Source organism: Lepisma saccharinum, chromosome 18, assembly GCF_977018435.1.
Source record: "Lepisma saccharinum chromosome 18, izLepSacc3.1, whole genome shotgun sequence".
NCBI lineage: Eukaryota > Metazoa > Arthropoda > Insecta > Zygentoma > Lepismatidae > Lepisma > Lepisma saccharinum.
This window is the reverse complement of record NC_139246.1, coordinates 23302745-23318835: the sequence shown is the minus strand read 5'-3', so window position 1 is coordinate 23318835 and position 16091 is coordinate 23302745. Positions and strand designations below refer to the sequence as shown.

The window sequence follows — 16091 nt, the reverse complement described above, 5'->3', positions numbered from 1 at the left end:
GCAATCTCTCGACAAAGTGAAGAGAGTTAATGAAGAGAACATTTCCAACACTCGTTCTGACGTCACCATGCTTCTCACACACCAAGGTATGTCCGTAGCAAATTTCATTACATTATGACCAATAGTTTAATTTCTATAAGCGAAAATCATGGGCCCTGAGCGAGTGAAACACCCTGTATTAAAATAAGCCTGGGGGAACTCGCCGTATATGTGACAGAGCGCTCTTGTGTGTACGTGTGTACTGTAGCGTCGTGAATTCTTGTCATGTGATATGTAAGTAACAGTACAGTGTAGAACATTGATTGATATGCCGTTACATAAATAATCTGAATTCATTTTAAAATTACAACCATATGTAGTGTGTTTCATAAAGTGCGCAGTTTTTGAAAATGCAATAACTCAGCCAAAATTGCATGAAAGTTGACATTTTGTTTTTTATTATTTTACACATTCATTACCATTTAATAATTTAAAAGTGAAAAGTGTCCGGCATATGCCCTTATGCGATTTAAGAGTGAAAAATGATGTCTGGCATATGTCCACCTCCGTTTCGTAAGCAGGCAGTAACTCGATCTGTGAAGTTCACCATGACTCTTGTGCAGACGTCTCTGTCGATTGAACCAATTACCCGTTGGATTTCCCTCTTCAATTCGTGGATTGTTTGAGGTTTATTCATGTACACTTGTGACTTCACATAACCTCATAAAAAGAAATCACATGGGGTGAGGTCACAAGACCTCGGAGATCACTCATGGTCACCACGAAGTGAGATCATGCGGCCAGGGAACTTTTCTTGCAATAAGGTTATTCTCTCGTTGGATGTGTGACAGGTAGCCCCGTCCTGCTGAAACCACATACTCACGGTATTCAGTTCATCCAGAGCAGGCCACACAAAATTTCGGATCATGTCCCGATAACGAGGACCGTTTACCGTAACTGCATTTTCGTTCCCATCTTCAAAAACGAAGGGGCCAATCACACCTCCTGACCAAAATCCCAAACAATCCCCGAATTGAATATAGATATCCAACGGGTAATTCGTTCAATCGACAGAGACGTCTGCACAAGAGTCATGGTGAAATTCACAGATCTAGTTACTGCCTGCTTACAAAACGGAGGTGGACATATGCCAGACATCATTTTTCACTCTTAAATCGCATAAGGGCATATGCCGCATACTTTTAACTTTTAAATTATTAAATCGTAATGAATGTGTAAAATAATAAAAAAACAAAATGTCAACTTTCATGCAATTTTGACAGTTATTGCATTTTCAAAAACTGCGCACTTTATGAAATACCCTTTATTATAAGAAAAATAGTTTTCAGTTTCACAATTATGCTCAACTCTTTTATCATGTAATTTACTCGTAGCTATTTGTGACACTTTTAGTAATGTACAGTAAAAGGCAATGAAAATGGGACACGTACATTCTGAAATACTTGCTTTCCTACCAGTCTTTGTGTGTGTTACGGTGGTAGAAGTTGCCATTGAAACTTTGCTATTAAAATCCACTTATCGCCATACAGTTAGGCAACACACTCAACGCCTTGCAGGGAAGCAAGTGTTTCGGGATCTAGGTGTCCCATTTTTATTGCCGGTGAGTGTTGTGACGTGGTCGCGTCCTTTAGTATAATGGTATAAATTTGGAAGCTCAACAAAAATGTAAAATAGATTTTGTTATACCAGTAAGTCACACGACCACTTCACATCAGCACTGGCCAAAAAAAAATAGAGCCACAAAAAGGTTGGTTACCCAAAAAACTAGATCTGTATAAATATTCAAAAAAAAAAAACACAACCCTTTTCTCTCTTTGCTCTATTCCCCTATTTATTACTACCGTGGTAAAATCACCATTCAGTCCAAAAAGATGACCACAGAGATAATTGGCCCCCTTGCGCTGACTCAAAAATTAACGTGGATCTTTGAGCACCAATCCCCACCATACCATATATTTCCCAGCATATCTAATCGTCGAGATTTAATGTTGGTTTCGGTGTTCGTGGTCGTCTAGCCACGAAAACGGAAACGCTCTCAACATATATATATATATATATATATATATATATATATATATCAAAGCAATGGAACGCTAATTAACATAAAAAATAATAATCATTTTGCATACGTCAAACTTCAATTTTAGTGTCCTTTTATTGTAACAAAATTGGCACCCGGACAAATAGAAACATCTCCCAACAATTTGACAAAATCTCTCCCAATATATATATATATTCAATTGTCTGTACAATATAATAAAACCCACGTGGCAAAAATAAATACTGCCCTTTTTTGCTGCATGTCGTTAAAATTTATAACAAGGAACACCCGTTAAAATGAACACAAAGTCATATTTGTGGTTTCGGTGATCGGAATCCTATATCGACGAATTTCTCAAAAATCAAGGTGGCGAGTTTTTAACTGTGTTACGTCAGTCATGGAATAAATGCACTAAGTTTTAAATTGCAAAACGGATCATTCCAAAAAAACTATTCCTGCAAATCATTACTAAACAAAAAGGACCGGTCACTTAACTTTAACATAAACTGAAATAAATTGAATTATAATACCCCGTTATTCCATGTCCAGACATCAATCCAATGCCACAGTCAAATTCGTATGTCGATGCGGATCCGATCACCGTCGCCCGTGACCAAAGAAGGAGAAGAAAGCTCCTTACACTACCTATGCCTCAGCTGCAACGTACTGTTCTCTCTCGGGAGAAAACTTCGCCCGCAGCCGAAGCTTTCCCCCTTTAGTTACAAAGTTCTCCGCTAGGGGAAACAGTGTTGCCAAATTTAATCTGCTCGACGTCCAGAGCCGAGCGTCAAGAACACAATGACGCAAAAACTCCTAGTTAGAATAACGAGGAGGATGTGGTGGAGCTTTTAAAATTATGCAAGTTATAAGCAAACACCACAACCTCCCCCTACATCGAGAAAAATCAACACAGGCACCTTACAAAACAGTCATAAAAAAAACCAAGGCAACAATCCTAATAATTTACAAGCATAACCGCAATGACGAATAAAGAGTGAAAATACTAACATCATAAGTTGCCCATAAATACCATGACTAGATATAATTTGTAAGCAGATAATATATTTCACATTTCCCATAATTTTCCTGTTTTTGTCCTTTGTTTATATTATTATTATTTTTTGTTTTTTTACATTTTGACATTTTTTTTTGTTTTCAAACCCAATAGTAATTCCCATCCAAATATGCGATATATGAAATTTGTAAGCGTTTATCCCAATACAATATGAACACGAAAGCTTCATTGATATTAAAGAAACCCACAAAGATATATGAAATCTCATTCAAGTGATAAACATACACAGATATATATATATATATATATATATATATACAAATATGATAAAAACATGACATGAATATACCTTTCCCTGAATGAAAAGATGAAAATAGCGAGCCAGCGCTTTTAATATAAATACAAATCCATCCCTATGATGGATACCAATTTTCTTTAAATACTGGAGATTCAAAGTTCAAAAAATGTGGAAATATTTGGGTATGCAAACAAGGCAAATAACCACTCAATCACACTTGACACCTTTTGCGGATGGCACCTGTAAAAAGAAAGGCTATCCTGCCAAAGAAAGTTTCTGCTCAGTAACATCCTAATGTCAGAATCCTCTTCTAGCCAGGGTACAACCATAACCTCCAATCCAACAAACGCATTCCGTTTCATTCCATAAAGTTTTCATATCCACTTGGTGTCCGGATTCCTTTTTTGTGAAACACACCACTTCTCCAAGGACATCAGAGTGCTTCCCGCACAATGGACTCAGGAGAATACATTCACCATAGAAAGTACATCCAATCCATATTTGCTGCAAATCCATTTCCACACAATCTTGGCGGAAAAAATCCATTTCTCGAATGTGAAGGAGCGTACGTCAAAATGCATCCCGCATAATGAACTCCATTAAAGATAATCTTCTGAAATCTTGCTACGAAGATTAAATATACAAGGTATTTATACATCCTTGAAAACGTTTCACTTTAAACACTCACATGTTGAGGTACAAAAAAAAACATTTGTGAGATAAGCACATTGCACTCGAAAAAAAAAAACACATCGAGCGAACTTCACTAAGTTAACACATCCCTGGGAGCCTTGCAGGAGAAAAATACAGTACCAAACATACCGGAAAACCATCGGTGTGAGCCCGTCTACACCGTCACAGAGATCCAAATTCCATTTTCCAGATGATCCATCGACGAAACGACGAAAATGTCCAATCCAGGCTGCGACGAAAAATGCAAGGCAGCGTCAACCATTGAAGAGCAGGTACATGCGAACCAAGCAGAATCTGTAATGGCAGGTCAGCAGGTGGCAAGCCTACAGCAATCGTGCATATATTGCGGAACATATCTCCATCGAAGTAAAAAACATGAAACAAAAAATAACCCAAGCATTAATAAGAAGAAAGAATAGAATAGAAGAAACAAGAAGATATAGAAAAGAATAATGAAAATATTCACGCAACAATTATTAATTTGCCAACTTTACTACAATTTTGATTCCGAACAATACAAGATAAGCTTTACATATTATGCCCCTGTTGAGGGGTATTCGGTAACCTAACTCTACAGAATTTTTGAAAATGCCCCCATCGTAAACAGCGACGGCATTGCACATTTCTTACATTATTTGACCTCTGAATGGTGCCTGTTAAATTCACATTAGGAGAAGTCGTCGCGGTTAACCTTTGTATCGAAGTTTCATCTTTGGTATCATCATTTGCAGGAGCCACGTCAAATTCGTGCTCCATAGAAGAATTTTCTTGAGCAAGGCTTTCCAAATTCAAGAGGCAAGCGCCTAGATCTGAATCAGGTTGGGAAAGCACCTCTTCCTGATCTGACCCTTCCCGTAAATGATACGGTTTTAAATGCATTACATGCATCTTACGCAGAAATACTTCTGTATCTGGATCCACCAGTAGGGCAGTAACAGGTCCTAATAATTTCAAAATTTTTGCGGGACCCGCCCAACGTTCCATAAGCTTAGCTGCTATATGGTTTAAAGCATTACTTTTGGGAAATACTTTGTACAGCACCAAATCTCCATTTTTAAACTTCACACCCTGACGCTTGGGATCGTAACGTGCTTGGCGCTTATTCCATACCTTTACCAAATTTTGAAAGACCTCAGACCAAATTTTTGCTCTATCCTGAGTAGGGGTTGCCCCTAAATCATCATCCCCCTGAAGTTCCCAAAAGAAATGCAAGGGACCATCTAACTCTCTACCAAAAATAATTTTAGCTGGTGAACATTTGGTACTTTCATGTACTGCAGTATTAAATGCGTAGGCAATTTGCTGAAGAGTAGTATCCCATGCCCGATGGTCTGTAGAATGATAACAGATCAGGGCAGATTTCAAATTACGGATAAAACGTTCCGCCAAAGAAGGGTTGGAATAATGCACACTAGTATAAATATGTCGGATGGAATGCTCAAACAAAAAGGTGTTGAAGAGAGTAGAGCGAAAATATGAAGCATTATCAGAGACAAGCTCAGCAGGGCTACCAAATACATGAAATAACGACTTCAACCTATCAATTATTTGCGTTGACGTAGCTGCTCGGAGAGGGAACAAAGAAACCCATTTAGAAAAGGCGTCTACAACTACAAGGATATACACATTTCCCTTTACCGAGCGAACCAAGGGGCCAACCAAATCGATGTATAGGCGTCGCCAAGGGTGACGAATGATTTCTGATGAGAGAAAACCCGCAGGCTTCCCTACCGCCAATTTGGCCCGCTGACACAAATCGCATGATTTAACATATGCCTTGATATCCCTCTGTACACCTTCCCACCAAAAAACTGACATGATTTTTCGTGTCGTTTTGGCAATACCCAAATGAGCGCCACCTAAAGGGAAGTCATGATAATAACGACAAATAATATTATGCAGGATTTTTGGTAGCACGATACATGCAGCATTAGAGCGCGGCGACTTCCAGACAAGTAAATCCTTGTGAAGGTGATAATGTTGAAGTTATTGACCATTTTGAATTTTGTCCCGTATATCTTTCAAATAAGTATCCTGCAATTGCAAGAGCTTAATATCCCCTGTTGAAAAAGGTATTACAGCAACCTTGGGCGCTAAACATAAAAGTTCAGCAGGTGATGAGGAGGAAGTAAAAGGAACTTCGAATTCTTGTGGAGAGTGTATACGAGATAGGCAATCTGCTACTGGGTTTTGTTTGGAAGTGATATGCTGCGTCGTATAAGAAAAACGGGAAAGATATAATATCCATCTACCAAATTTACCATATTGTTCTGGGTGCTGTAACAACCATGACAGAGCCTGGTTATCTGTCTGCAATATGAAGTGCTTGCAAGTCAAATAGGTTTCGAATTTCTTAAAGCCATAGACAATAGCACTACACTCTGCTTCATAAATTGACTGACGTCTCTCCAAGGGATTACGCTTTCTGGAAGCAAATGCAATCGGTCGTAGAGAACCATCAGCCTCACTTTGGTTCAAGGAGGCCCCAATCGCCAACCCTGAAGCGTCGCATTGCAATACAAAATCTTTTGAAAAATCTGGCAATGCCAAGACCGTATGTTCAATAAATTTCTGTTTTAAAGTTCTGAATTTAATGTCATCCTCCTGGGTCCAACTGAAGGTTGAATTCTTCCTCTTTTTATCAGACAAAAAGGAAGTTAAAGCCGCATAATTAGGAATAAACTTACTGTAAAAACTCAATAAGCCCAAAATTTTCATAACTCCCTGTATTGAACGTGGAGGGGGAATATCCTGAATAGCAGAAATGCGATCAGGATCCATTATCAATTTCCCTTCTTCAATAATATAACCCAAGTACTTGATACGGGAAGCCATCCATACACTTTTGGACGGATTGACCGTAAGTCCTGCCTCCCGAAAGGCTTCTAATACCAACTTAAGATGCTGTATGTGGGATTCCTTGTCAGGTGAAAATATAAGCACATCATCAGAATAATTTACCAGAAACTTATATTTATAACTCCCCAAAACCTGATCCAAGGCCCTGCAAAGGAGTTGTGTACCAAGCTTAATACCAAAGGGAACTCTCGTATAACGATATAAACCCCAAGGAGTACAAAAAGAGGTAACATCACGACTGGGTTCATCCAACGGTAATTGATGGAACGACTTGTTGAGATCCAAAACCGAAAACACTGACGCCCCTTTCAGGTGCTGTAACAAAAGGTCTATTTTCGGGAGTGGAAAAGAATCGTACGAAATCAACGTGTTGATGGTTTTGAAATTACAAACAAGACGCTTCGATCCATCCGCCTTATCCACCATGAAGCAAGGGGTAGCATAAGCAGACCGCGATTCCTCCACAATGCCTTGTTTCATCAAATTGTCAATAATTTCCCTCATAAGTTTTAATTGATTGGGATTTAACTGATAAGGTTTGGAGCGAACAGGAACATCGGACTTAAGGGGAATATGAAACGGGCCCAAACGACATTTTCCTACTCTGTCCGTAACGACGTCATCATAAATAGTGAATAACTGTTGCAGTTGATGACGCAGGGGGTCAATAGGTAAGGGAGAAGCAACATCGTCATTAACTGCAATGGTCGCCCGTGAAGGGGAAGCACATGAAAATGGTACGCCATCAGGCCAATAGGGAAAAGAAATTAAATTGTGATGAAAAGAAATTGAAACATTATGTGAACTCAAAAAATCACTACCCAATATCAAATCAAACGGCAATTCATCAGCAATCCAACAAGGCCATTTCCATGACAAAAAATCAATTTTGATTGGTAACAAAACACGTTCCTTTAAGGTGACTGTTCTATTATGCACGTCATTAAGTACTATGGAAGTTTGTTCTATGGGAGGTAACACCATATGCAAGACATTATACATTGTTCGAGAAAGAATAGACACCGAACTACCTGTATCCAACAAGGTACGCACTGGATGTGTCCGAACTGTAGAAACAAGAACGGGACATTTAGTAGTTGAAATATCAGACGTAAAACTTTGTTGCAAGTTGTGAGCTTGTGAACCTTGAAGTTTATTCTTATCAACCGGCGTGGAGACACACGTAGTATGGGAAACCACCGGGGTACGTAAAGATACCGAAGTTTGACACTTTTTAGATAATGTGTGTTTCCTCGACGCATTTTGCTGCTCCTTTCGATCTAAGTCCCCGGGAGGTAAGCGAAAAGGGATACCGTCCTCCAGTTCAATATGCCAAATATCATGAGCCAATTCAAAAAATTCCTGCAAGGAACGGGGTTTACGCTCGCAAAAAAGGCGATTACGTGCTTTAATCTGTGGTGACATACAAGTGAATCCAGGACCTGTCAAAACATTGGCAAATTTCTCTGTGTATTACCAAAATACACAGAGCATTAAGAACAAGCTTTCTGACTGTGCTGCTTTTGTGTGTGAGCTAATGACATACGATTGCTTGATATTTACGGAAACGTGGTTAACTGAAAATGTTAGTGACAGTGAACTACCATTCGCAAGCCATTTTAACATATATAGAAAAGATCGTGCGACTCGCGGGGGTGGCGTAATGATATGTGTTAGCACAAAATGGCCCAGTAAAGTACGCAATGACCTAAAGGGGAACTGTGAATTACTGTGGGTCGAGGTTTCAGTATCCAATGCAAATAATCTTCTCCTTGGTTCGTACTATAGACCGAATAAAAATAGTCCACGGTACCTTCTCGAAGAATGTCGAGATTCGTTACTTGCAGCAATTGCCTTGGGGGACGTTGCACTTTTCGGAGACTTCAACCTGTCTATTGAGTGGCAAGATCCTGGTCATGGAATCGCGAAGTGTGCAAATGACCTATGGTTCATCGAAACTTTCATTTCTGGTTTAAAGCTAAGGCAGCATAATTTATTCAACACCAGGAAGGACAGTAATCTAGATTATGTTGTGTCCACATTGAACAATGTAAACATTACGCCGCGTAAGAATCTCCTCAGTTCTGACCACGATAGTTTGGACGTGTCCATTTCCATCCCCCCACCTACTAAAAGAGGTCATCGCCCATCGATCCAGAAGAAGCGCCACCTATGGAACCGAGCACCATGGGAGGAGATAAGACGTACCCTCGAATGCTTCCCCTGGGGGCTTTTGGAAGACGGGACAGTCGACGACGCAGGTGAGCTATTTACAGCTGCCATTCATGCAACGGTGAACGACCTTGTTCCTTCGGAAAGAATAGCATCTCGCCGATTTCCAAGTTGGTTCGACTCCGAAGTGCGTGCTGTACTGGCTAACAACAATCGAGCCTGGCAAGTTTGGAAGGACTTCCCGAGTGAACACACTTACAATACTTTCGCTGTTCTTCGACGGCACTCAAAGTACCTTCTCCGAAACAAATACAAAGAATACATAAACAGTATCAATGCAACAATCCAGGAAAATCCAAAGAACTTCTTCAGTCTAATAAACTCGAGAAGAAACAACAGCAGAATTCCTCTTGAAATTACACACAATAGTGAAAGTGCGAAAGGTGACCGAAGGGCTGAACTCTTAAATGCTTATTTCCACGGCAACTTCTGTCCGCCTGCCCCCCTTGCAACGTTGCCAAACGTAAGATCAGTCTGTTCTTCCTCTCTAACAAAGCTTGCCACTACAACCGATGAAGTGAAAAGTCTATTGTCGTCTCTCCCAGCTCACCGTGCCCTAGCGCCGGACAATATCACCACCATGTTCCTGAAGAAAACTGGGGAATCCCTTTCTTATCCCCTCTGCATTCTTCTGAATAGATGTTTCTCGGAGGGCGTCTTTCCTCACGCTTGGAAGCAAGCTAACATCACTCCCATTCACAAAAATGGCAACAAAAACCGTGCTTCTTCCTATAGGCCAATCTCGTTACTCTCTCCTCTGTCCATCATTTGTGAAAAAATCATCAAAGACAGACTATATAAATTTGTTTCTCCGTACCTTAGCTCAAATCAACATGGTTTTCTTTCTGGTAGTTCCTGTCTTACGAACCTGTCTGTTTTTCTCTCACATGCTATGAAATGTATTTCAAACAATTCACAACTGGACGTTATATATTTTGATCTAGCCAAAGCTTTCGATACTGTCAGTCATCGTCTTTTGATTCATAAATTATGCAATAGATTCAACATTCATGGTAACTTTCTTAACTTGCTCACAGATTACCTTAGCGATCGCCAACAACGTGTAGTCCTTCCAGGAACTCTATCTAACTTTCTTCCCGTCCTTTCTGGAGTACCACAGGGCAGTGTTCTAGGACCCCTATTGTTCATATTATTCATCGATGACCTTACCGACCATCTCACAGCCGCCTCTAGTAATTACCTTCTCTTCGCAGATGACTGTAAGATCTTCAGAGAAATCTCCACTTCCAACGATGCTCATCTTCTCCAGAATGACATAACAACGTTTTTTTCATGGTGCCTGACATGGAAACTTACTTTAAATCCTAAAAAATGTACTACTCTCACCATCTCTCTCAAAAAGAACCTGTTAAAGTCATCTTACTCCATCTTTGGCAATAACATCAAAGCAGTATCCTCTCATAAAGACCTAGGCATTGTTTTCGACCAAAAGCTCACATTTGAAGAACATATTACAGGCACGACAAAAAAGGCTATGCGTCTCTTAGGTTTACTCTACCGTTTCACCGAAATTAGTGACATCTCAGCCCTCACCTTGTACTATAAATCATTCATCTCCCCAATAATAGAATACTGCTCTCCCGTCTGGTCCATGGCATGTCCCACTCAGCTCTCCAGAATTGATTCTGTTCTTAACTTTTTCCTGGCTATAGTTCGTTACAGGGTTCCCTCATTACGCAACTTTCCAACACCACATCTCCTGGCCTTTCTAAACCTACAGACTCCCTATCAGCGCCGTTTATTGAACGATTTTAGGTATCTTTACAAAATTGTCAATGGCAAAATCCGTTGCAACACACTCCTCCAGGAATTCCACTTTCGAGTGCCTATGCGCTCAACACGCAACACAAATCTATTTTACACAAAAAAGCCAAGACTGGAAATTCAAAAAAGATCGCTCTTCCACAGACTTCCCACTCAATATAACGACCTCCCATCAAGTGCTGATGTATTTTCCACAGAATATGCCTTTCGGTCAACCATCAGAAGATATGTTGCTAAAAAATATTTAATTGTGCTATCTTGACTTATTTATATTAATATTTTGTCTTATTTTGCTATTTTTATTTTTGTTCTTTTTTGTTATTTTCATTGTTACTGATTTCAGTGTAAAATGGCTACGTGCTGTATCTGAAATTTTCTCAATAAATAAATAAATAAATAAATAAATATTCATAGATAACCTCGAAATGATCTCTTCAATCAAACGTTTGTCAGCCCACGTCAATTGCAAAGTACGGGTGGCATCTATAACCTCGTTAAGGTAGTCATACAAACTCTCAGTTGGAAGTTGACTACGAGTAACAAAGGCGGAAATAAGTTCCTGCAAGGCATGACGGGTAACAAGGCGCTGCCAAAGAGCGCACTTAAACACAGGCCATGGGAACTTACGCGAAAGAAAATCAAGCCAACACGTACGTAGTATACCCGCAGTCTTTGGTATGCATTCCAGTAAAATTGATTCAGAGTCAAAAATATTTAATTTGATTACATGTTCAATGGCCAAAATAAATGCAAACAAAGAACGAAAATCAGTGCCATCGACCGAGTGGAAATCTTTTAACAAAAAAATCACCGTATTATAACGGATCTGGAGTTGAATGTCCGAAAGATCTGGCGTTGGAGAAGGCGTCCGCAAAAATCCCAAAAAAGGACTCACCCAATCACGAACTAACTGAGGAGAATGCTGCAACGGAACTGATCGCGACGGTTGTGGTGTTAAATTAGCAGTGGGAGTTTCATTTACGGAGGAATTGTCACTGGGAGGACTCTGTGGTATAGTCTCTAAAGATTTGCTAAATGGCCTGGCACGTAAGGTGGAAGGAACAGCTTGAAGGCTTATCACACTAGTTTCCAAAACATGCGACATACTAATTCCCCAAAAAGACAATAATGCTATAGCTGAAAGGAAAAAAATATAAATTACAGTAATCGGTGTTGTGGGGGGGGGGGGGCTCGTTTTTGCTCTGCTACCACTGAATGTTGTGACGTGGTCGCGTCCTTTAGTATAATGGTATAAATTTGGAAGCTCAACAAAAATGTAAAATAGATTTTGTTATACCAGTAAGTCACACGACCACTTCACATCAGCACTGGCCAAAAAAAAAATAGAGCCACAAAAAGGTTGGTTACCCAAAAAACTAGATCTGTATAAATATTCAAAAAAAAAAAAAAAAAAACCCTTTTCTCTCTTTGCTCTATTCCCCTATTTATTACTACCGTGGTAAAATCACCATTCAGTCCAAAAAGATGACCACAGAGATAATTGGCCCCCTTGCGCTGACTCAAAAATTAACGTGGATCTTCGAGCACCAATCCCCACCATACCATATATTTCCCAGCATATCTAATCGTCGAGATTTAATGTTGGTTTCGGTGTTCGTGGTCGTCTAGCCACGAAAACGGAAACGCTCTCAACATATATATATATATATATATCAAAGCAATGGAACGCTAATTAACATAAAAAATAATAATCATTTTGCATACGTCAAACTTCAATTTTAGTGTCCTTTTATTGTAACAAAATTGGCACCCGGACAAATAGAAACATCTCCCCAACAATTTGACAAAATCTCTCCCAATATATATATATATATATTCAATTGTCTGTACAATATAATAAAACCCACGTGGCAAAAATAAATACTGCCCTTTTTTGCTGCATGTCGTTAAAATTTATAACAAGGAACACCCGTTAAAATGAACACAAAGTCATATTTGTGGTTTCGGTGATCGGAATCCTATATCGACGAATTTCTCAAAAATCAAGGTGGCGAGTTTTTAACTGTGTTACGTCAGTCATGGAATAAATGCACTAAGTTTTAAATTGCAAAACGGATCATTCCAAAAAAACTATTCCTGCAAATCATTACTAAACAAAAAGGACCGGTCACTTAACTTTAACATAAACTGAAATAAATTGAATTATAATACCCCGTTATTCCATGTCCAGACATCAATCCAATGCCACAGTCAAATTCGTATGTCGATGCGGATCCGATCACCGTCGCCCGTGACCAAAGAAGGAGAAGAAAGCTCCTTACACTACCTATGCCTCAGCTGCAACGTACTGTTCTCTCTCGGGAGAAAACTTCGCCCGCAGCCGAAGCTTTCCCCCTTTAGTTACAAAGTTCTCCGCTAGGGGAAACAGTGTTGCCAAATTTAATCTGCTCGACGTCCAGAGCCGAGCGTCAAGAACACAATGACGCAAAAACTCCTAGTTAGAATAACGAGGAGGATGTGGTGGAGCTTTTAAAATTATGCAAGTTATAAGCAAACACCACAGTGTACATGCATCATACAATTTAACTTCACTGATTTTTCTATCTGTGTTATACAGCTCGGTGCAACTAGAATTGGTAGAAGCAATACCTGTCACACTGTATATCAATTATGTACAAGGTGGCCCAAAAGGCATCACCTGATTTTCTTAGCCTATAGCTTGGGTTCTGTTTAGTAGGTTTTTGTGTGTTAAACTTTTATTGATACTTGTAAGTTTATTTTCTGAAGTGTTAAAGATAACATCCAATAAATTACCACCATTCGAATTAATGCAAATTCGGGCTCTTTTTATTGTGTTTTCCATGGTGTTGGAAAGAATCTGCGGGAAAATGCTTTCATGCTGAATATTGTCCTTTAGTTGCTTTAACGTCTCTGGCTTATTCACATAAACCAATGACTTCAAATCTTCCCAAATGAAGAAAAAAAATATATGTAGCGGGCACATCGGGGGACCTGGCCGACAATGGCAAATCACCAAAACAGAAAACAAAACAGACGCTGGAAACAGAACGGCGTCGTCTGTCCTGCCGTCGGGAGGAAGTGTGATGTAAATTGGGTAATTAATCTCTCGTACTACTTACATTGGCCCAAACTAACGCTTGCTGACTGGTTCGTCGATAGCCCGCTTGGCTCGTTGTTGATCGTGAGTCCGAACGACACCCCACGTCCTTTGCAATGTGGCTGCAACAAGACTGTCCGTTTTCTTAAGGACCGGGTCTTTTATTCATAATTTCAAACGACACTTATGTGTCATTCTTGCGGTTTTGTCTCCTTCGTCAATACCGGGTTGCGCTCCTCTATCGGAAAGACGAACCCGGTAGTGTCGAAGGAATTTTCTTGTTTAGCCGGTGCACGATGTTGTTTGTTAGAATGCGTAAGCATACTGTACAGGGAGAGAGATGTATCTCATGATTTTTGAAGTTCAGCCATTTTCCCTCATCAATATGTATGTATATCTACCTACATTTATTTATTTATTTTACAGACCGTGATAAAGGATACAAAAGCAGACAAATAAGTTTGATACATTAAAAAGTTTGAATGCACCGTTAATATGAACATGCACCGTAAGTAAAACTTATCTATTAGTTAAAAGTGTTGTTCTCTGTACGATTTGAAAGCGTGTTGGTTTTGTACGCAACTTCACGTGTGTAGTTTGTCAATCCTATAGTATCACCGATAGATTTTTGAATTTCAGATTTCATACGAGAGAAATTAACACGCTAGCCTTCATGCAGGAGTGGTGAGCGTATCAGATCACAGGTTCGAATCCTGCCGCAAGGCACGGTTGAATCATTTGGTCTCATGAACAATTTTACAGTTCACCATATTCATCCTGATCATCGAAGTGAACCCAAGGTGAAGGAAAGTGACGTGAAATAAGCTAAATAATGTTTTGTATTTTCTTGTATTTTACGTCACTTTTCTATTTATTTATGATAATCGTGACGATGGCCATGAATGAGATGCGATGTAATTAATAAAGGGTTACTGACAAAGAAAACCTCAGTTGATACTTTCATTCTTTTTGAAGCCTTTAGCGTGTTACGAATTTACAAACACAACTTGCATACGATTAGAAATTGTCAACCCCACACATTTCTTGTACTGAAATGACAATTTGAAATTATTATTCTCAGACGAATATATATAAACGGATAATACAATTTTAATTTTAATAGTCTTAATTATATTCATTTTCACCATAATTTAATTATCGTTGAAACACTATTTGTGAAGAGATATTGAGTTATTAGAAAATAACACTTATGGCTAAATGGTAATTGCTCAGACTAGAAAGTATACAAACACACATATTGACTCACCTGTCACGTGGCCACCTTGGAATCTTAATTTAAAATTTGAATCTTCAAACACTAATACTACTACTTTGAATTATTTTTGTTCTTGTTTATTGCTACTCTTTAAATCGTTAAGAATTCATTAGAGATTAATGTTATTGAAAAAAACATATTTGGTCTGAAATCGTTTACTGTATTCATTAATCCAATGTTAATTTTTATTGAAATCTCAACTGAAAGCTTGTATAATATATTACTAGACACCCTACAGCACTGTAATGTTTCCTAAATAAAATATAAAATGTAAAATTAAAGTATCTCCTCACTTACTTGCAGCAAAATAATGATATTATTTTTCGTATTTCAGGCACTTGAAAAATCTTAGAAATGAAGTATAATTATTGCGCACCTATAACAATTATCACAATGAACGTTCAATCAGTATTTAGGCATAAATGAACGTTGTATCACTTTAAACTACATTGCTGTTAAGATCTGTGCAGTTGTTCAATAAAATATATTATATCAAATTATATATATGTATTAATTAGCTATGATGTGATTAACAGATCTTATTTTGTTTTGAATCTGTAAAATGTTACTGAAAGAATCTTATTTAGTATAATACATTTCTTCCATATTTCCCGTTAACATATTATGATTTTAATTATTACTCTATCAGTAGTGCTTCGAACTGGTTTGAATTCAATATTTAAATTTATTGTTATTGTATAATAAGTCCTTGTTTGGATCGCATAATGACAATTTGAAACTGAAAATAATGTCGTGGCCCACCTACGCTGTCACTGGAGAATGTGAATGTGGAAATGTGTGAAGTTGTTTTGT

General features: G+C 38.7%; 1 long non-coding RNA gene across 1 annotated transcript in view; it reads left to right on the top strand.

Annotated features, from left to right (window-relative positions):
* Positions 1–15778, top strand: part of LOC146001907 (uncharacterized) — a 31773-nt gene extending 15995 nt beyond the window's left edge. The window contains exons 3-4 of the long non-coding RNA XR_014443625.1: positions 14429–14510; positions 15613–15778. This is a non-coding gene — a long non-coding RNA (uncharacterized LOC146001907). The remainder of the gene's footprint in view (positions 1–14428; positions 14511–15612) is intronic.
* Positions 15779–16091: the final 313 nt, after the last annotated feature.